We start from the raw sequence: 6,685 nt of genomic DNA, 5'->3' as shown, positions 1-6,685 counted from the left end.
CTTGAGGTCGTACGCCACCATTGTGCACGGAATTATTACCGTAGTATAAACTGTGTATAACTGTGTTTAATTGAAGACAAAATTAACCTTTTAATATCTTTAATATCAAATGACAGGTTGATATTAAAGTCGAAAAGTGAGCAAAATAACAGATTCCGGTGTTGTTTTATTCTGTGAATCACTTGCGCAGCTTTAAATGATATGGCAAACATAAGACCAACCTGAGGAACCGCTTCTGACTGCCTGCTTAGAACCAAGTGGAGAGCCACAGAGAGTAGGAACAGAGGGTGAGGGTGAGAGGGAAGGCTGGAGGACTAAAACAGTTATTTGGCTATTATTAACAGAACCTGCTTTCATATGTTGCAGGAAAAATCAGGTTGGTTGATAAAAGTGAACAGAAAGGACCCTGCTGTTTATGACCAGTGTGAACACCTTATACCTGTGTATCCACCTTCACTGTCACTCGCACAATAACAGTGTCACTGAAAGGACCACAGAGGTGTTGGACAGCTGCTGTTGGTAACCTGAACACTAAGCCAGTCACCAAGAAGCAGATTAAAGATGATCCGTCTTTTTTTTTCTCTTGAAAACCTTTTAGACTTACAGTGATATAGATGCAAGGGGCTGGACACACACGCGCGCGCGCGCACGCACGCACGCACGCACACACGAACAGACATATGTTTTAAAGTGGAAAAAAACTCACACAAAAACTACAATAGCTAAAAAAAAGAGTTAGTACTTACAGCTACTACAAAGGCCACAGTTACTGACTCATGTATTGTTTGAGTCATCATGTGGGTTAGGGTGCCCGTCTTATGTGTCAGCGGTAAGACAAATTAGGTCACGGAAATTGTACATACATACATATACATACTGTGTATATGCCTGTATATATATTTTTAATATTTTTATGGAATATTTTTGCCCTGCTTTGATCAGTAAAAAAGAAAATTGCATCATTTGTTATGTATGGAAACTACTAAATAACAGAATGCAGTAATCTTAGGTGGTTTTGATGCAGTTTTAGACAACTCTAATTTAGTATCTCAGCGTTTTCTACTTTCCGAATATGTCAATCTCAAAATCTCAAACCATTACAGATTTGATTTGTTTCTAGCATGGACCATGATTTTCAATTCTTTGCGCATATTTTTCTGTCTGATTTCTGTCAGGATTTTGACACAGGTCAGACACATTTACCTTATAGGGAGAGTTGTTTACCAGATCTGTTTATGGGTTAGTTAAGTGTTGTGCAAAAATCACAACATAACAAGCATCAACCCGTTTTGTTGCTAACAGACTCCCCGTTAGCGTTAGCACAGCATTTATGATCAGTCACTGCTAATTCTTTTTTTTATTTATCCAAATCAAAGGCTCATACTAGCTTCGGCTTTATGATTGTACGTGAACATATCTAACATACACGACAACGTATACAATAAATAAATAATTTGGAACCCATATGACAGATAAAAAATGTCAGGTCCTAAATTTAGAGGAGTATTTACTAGCAAAAAATCCAAATTAAAATTTCCTTGGTAAACTACTGATTTTGTCTTTCACTGCATCTCTCGCCCATTCATGTGGCCACAATACCCATGTCTTTTGTGTCAGCTATAAAACTAAATGAAGACATAAATAAATGCAAATTCTGCACGTGTCAGCTCACTGCTGTTATACACCTCTACAGTGATGCCCTAAACCATCTATTTGCATAGAGGTTACCAAGTGGATAGGGGCCTTGCTGTCAATAGTACATATAGGTAAATAATCCATTGAGTGTCCCCAGGGTAAAGGAAAAGCCTCGCCACAGAACATTAATTAGTGTCATGGACCATCTTAGGAATGTAATGGGGTTACTGCTCAGAACAAATGCACATATGGGCCATAAATACCTCCACAAACATACCATGTGCAGCTTCACATAGGGTTGGACGTATGCAGACGTACGCAGGTACCGGCGAACACACACAGAATGAGACGCCTTCAAAAGGAAATCATCGTAGCTGTCAAAGAAAGGGCATCTTGAGTTATTAATCTAATACCTCGTTGGCATCCCTTCATTGAAGTAAGTATTAATCAAACGATTAGATTTGAACAGATGGAAGCATCTGCTGGGGAAAATGATTTTGTGGTGAGCCGGAGAAAATCTCTCATATTCCCACTTTTTTCCGGTATATGTTGGGGCCTTGAGTAAGAACAGTGCTTTTGTCAGTGTTAGCACTGAGGCTTGTAAGCCCTCAAAGTAGTTTGTAGTAACAGCTGGGTCTGACATGGAGAGCATGTACAAGGGCAGATAGAATGAAGAGAGGGAGGGGGCGGAAGAGAACGAGTGATAATAAAAAAATAAATGTATACAGCTCGGGGACAAACTGTTAGCATCCCTTAAAACAATTTATAGTGTTTGTTTTAGCTTTTTCCCTATTTATGATGATACTACCTTAGTCCATGATGCACACATTGTTTAGCTTTGCACACAGATGGTTCTTCACATTTTTAGTCTATATATTCCATATTCTATACTCTGTATGTATGTATCCCGTATTATACACATGTATGTCTGTGTGTATATGTCTGCATATTTGTGTGTATGTATATATATATATATATATATATATACAGTGATCCCTCTCCTATCGCGGGAGTTGCGTCACAAGACCCACCGCAAACTGGGAAAAATCGCAAAGTAGAGGCGAGGTAGTTATTATATTATTTACGTATTTATTAACCCTTTACGAACCTCCCCCAGTGTTATCAACGCTCCCTAGACTGTATTACCCTTTCCCACACTATTATATGCACAGTACAGTTGTAGAATGTTGAATATCTTATTTTTTGCTATATTTCGGGATATAGCAAAAGAAAATTGTTGCAATCGTTTGGTAATATTGAATTTTCCAATTAATACAGTTGTGTATTACAGCATATGTAGCATTAGCACTAATCCCTACATTTCCATTCTGTTGCTCTTTACTTGTGACACTGAACCTACTTGAAATCTGCAGACAAAAGACTTAGATGGAACTTGCTGAAAACTACAAAAAAGACATTTGACTTGATTCTGTACATGATGAAGATCTCATCGGGGGACCAGATAACAACAACAACTTAAAGCTGGAGCAGGGCTAAATAAAGGAAATGTGACATTTTCCTCCTAAATAACCGATATAATCAAACCCATGATTATAATTCATCATCACGACCGTCTCCCGGAGCCAAGAGAGAACTCTGTGTTAGTCGACACTGACTTATTAAAGACGCTGTTTTATGATGTTCCTCTGCCACTGACCACTGGTGCAGATTTACCACAGACATAAAAACACCCAAATGAGCAGGTTTTTATGTTAAAATGGATGGAGCCATTTTTTCCCCGTCGCAATACGTACTAAACCACATGGCGGTCTCAAAGCCAGCAGAGTCATTACACAGCAAGGACCCAACATAAAAGCCCTAACATGTCGTCTGTAGTCCCAGAGTGCATGCCCACTATGCAATGGGCAGTAAAAGGCTGAATGGAGAGTAATGCTATCACACAAGCCCTGCACAGTTCCTCCGAGCCATTCCCCACTTCATACGTGTAATTAACGACAGATGCAGAAATTAGCATATGTAGGCTAATTGGTGCTACTTGGCCATATATTTGTGCGTATCTCATGAAATATTTAAGGCATCTGAAATTGTGGAAATACAATTAAGGTTTTTTAAAGTTTTGCAATATGTTGATGGCATCCATTGGTGTAATATAGCAGGTACATTTTTGGCTTGGGAGCTACAATTTAAATGACCAGGCTAAAGTGATCCACCAACACTGAAAACATTATATATTACATATATTATTAGATCTATTTGAACTCATATAAAGTGAATAAACGTTAAATATATAATAATAATAATACATTGCGGTACTGACTAAATACATGTAGCTGTATGACACAATATGATTCAATTCTTACATTAGATGGTCACTACTAAGCCAAAAGTACAGAGTACGCGTTGTACACACAGCATATTAGTATGCTGTGTACGAGATCGTACACGTACACAGAGTTATGTTTATATTTTAGTTACTTATGTTACTTTATATGTGTAAAATTATTTGAAACTAAAGATACTTGTTTTTTTCTTCTGCGTTTTTCACCAACGTCACAACACAGAACACGCGTCCCTCGCAGCTGCCCCGCGTGGCAACTACGAAGCCAGTCATGCAAGGCAAACAACATCACCGGGTTATATCACATGTACGACGATAAGCCCGTAAACACACTGTATAGGCCACACACACATATAAACGCACACACAGAGCTCTCTGGTGAGGCAAGCTGCTCACCTCGCTCTGCACTGAGCCCCTCGCAGCCTGTAATAGTAGAGGCTTAGGTTTGGGTGTGGGGGAAGGGCAGAGGTGCACAGGTTTGTGATCAGACAAGAAAACTAGGCCAAGACCAACAAACCCTCTCTCCGTGAACAGCCTCAGCCTTACTCTGAACGCCACAACGCCGTCACAGAACTGTGACAATCACTGCTGAGACTGTCATTAATGGCGGAGCAGAGTGATTTGAGCCACAACATGTGTATTTGGAGGCAAAAAAAAGCACCTCATAGCTGGGCTATGATTCATGCTTCTTGCCCCTTTGGAAGCTGTCCTCCAATAAGAGTTGGAAGCTGGGGGTAGGAGCGGATAGATTGATAGCGTTGGCTGAGTGCCCATGCTCCTAGTCTATCTGTGCTGAAGGGGAGGGGACGGGGAGGGGGGGGGGGGGGGGGAGGGGGGGGGGGGGCGGGGGGGGGGGGGGGAGGGGGGGGGGGGGCGGGGGGGGGGGGGGGAGGGGGGGGGGGGGCGGGGGGGGGGGGGGGAGGGGGGGGGGGGGGGGGGGAGGGGGGGGGGGGGGGTGCGTCTATCTGTTGTGCTATCTGTTGTGCTCTCTGTGCTCAAGATAAACTGACTCTTGTCAAGCTTCTTCCCTCTATTACAGCTCGCCTGACACTCAGTCTCACACTGACTTCCAATATTTTCAACAACAATAAAATGCGTGCAAAGCAGAGCGGGTATTTTTTTAAATAGTGCGTAATCCACAAGGTTACGCCGTCGTCCTTATCCAAAGACAGTTGGAAAACACAAGTCGAGCAGAGCAACTGTTTGTGAGGACAGCATATCTCCCCCCAAATTCAAAACACAAATTCAAACAGCCTCTAAAACAAGGGACACAGCGAACCAGGATTTCTTCAGTTCTTCAGAAGTGGGGCCGTCATCATCAGAAAGTACCCAGTGTGTCTCCCTTATCCTGACTCTGTAATTCCCACAGAGCTCCACAGTGAGGAAGAAAATGAGTTTGAGGGATTGTCTCTGACATTAATCCTCCCAAACATTGCACTTCTCCAGAGGATCCAACACAGACAGACAAAGACAAAGGAAAAAAACAACATTTATTTGCTAAAGGAAAACTTCATCAACTGTCCTGGCTGCCTGTGTCTCTGCTCTCACTCCTGTGTTCAGCCCTGCTCTGCTCTCTGGTGATTTTATGGGACCCCTTCCTGCCATCTTGAATTCCCATTATTGTGCAGTTGCACGGGTGCCACCGCTCTGCCACCCACGCTTCAGGTACAGTGAACAAACAGCGGATCCCTGTTTACAAACCCTGGCATTTATGAAACCCACCGGCACCAGCCGATGAGGAGGTGCCGCTTGTTTGTGAGAGATGAATAGGAAGGTGGGAGATATAAAAGAAGCTGAGACAGAGAGTGAAGCAAGCTGACAGAGATAGTGGCAAGTTTGGAAGAAAGAAAGAAAGAAAAACAAACAAAAAAAACGAATCTCTATCACAATCTGAAAAAAATAGACTAGTCATATAACCAGGTGGGGTGAGCAAAAGTCACATGATAACAATCAGATCAGAAGCTGAATTGACTCTAAATCAATTGAAGTAGGCATGTCAGGGCTGCCCAGGACAGGAGGGGGCGAGAGGGAGTGAAAGGGAGATAGATGTGAGCCCGAGTGGGGGAGGGACGCAGAGATTGTTGATGTAGTGGGAGCACTGCAACAACAATAACAGCAATGTGTGTATATGTGTGTGAGTGTGTGTGTGTGTGTGTAAGAGAGATAGATGTGGTGTGTTGCGGTCAGACAGGTCGGGGATGTGTTAGGGCTCACAGAAGTGATGAAATGACATCTCCTTTACTTCAGCACACAGCTGCCATGGCAGCACAGGAACACACTGATGATATCTGACCTCCTATTTTTCACTGGTCAAAAGTGTCTGCCTGCCTGTCATCTTCTCCTCTAATTAGCAACATTCACACAGTCACAGCCCTGTGTTTGTTAACTGAAGAGGCTTTCTCCATTCACACCCATCACACACTGTATAATAACATGTAACTGACTGTACTCTGTGACCTGAGAGTCAAAAGTGTGTCCCGGTCCGACAGAAATGTACCTCATAGGTATTTCACTTCATCGCGGAGCTTTTTTCCCCACTCCAAACCCACACGCGACGGTACGACTAAATGTCTCGGCTATAATTCCAAATTAGAGCAGGAAGATAAAAACACGTCTGATATGAAAAGTTATAGTTATTAGAAAAAATGTGAAACGATGCCTCTTTCTTTCGTTGTTTTCTTTATTTCTTTCATCTCTTTTTCTCCTCCCCTCCCCCTTTTTCTTTGTAGATTAGAATTCATTAGCAATCAA

Source organism: Cynoglossus semilaevis, chromosome 2, assembly GCF_000523025.1.
Source record: "Cynoglossus semilaevis isolate Cse_v1.0 chromosome 2, Cse_v1.0, whole genome shotgun sequence".
NCBI lineage: Eukaryota > Metazoa > Chordata > Actinopteri > Pleuronectiformes > Cynoglossidae > Cynoglossus > Cynoglossus semilaevis.
The sequence above is the reverse complement of the archived record's forward strand: the minus strand, read 5'-3'. Positions refer to the sequence as shown.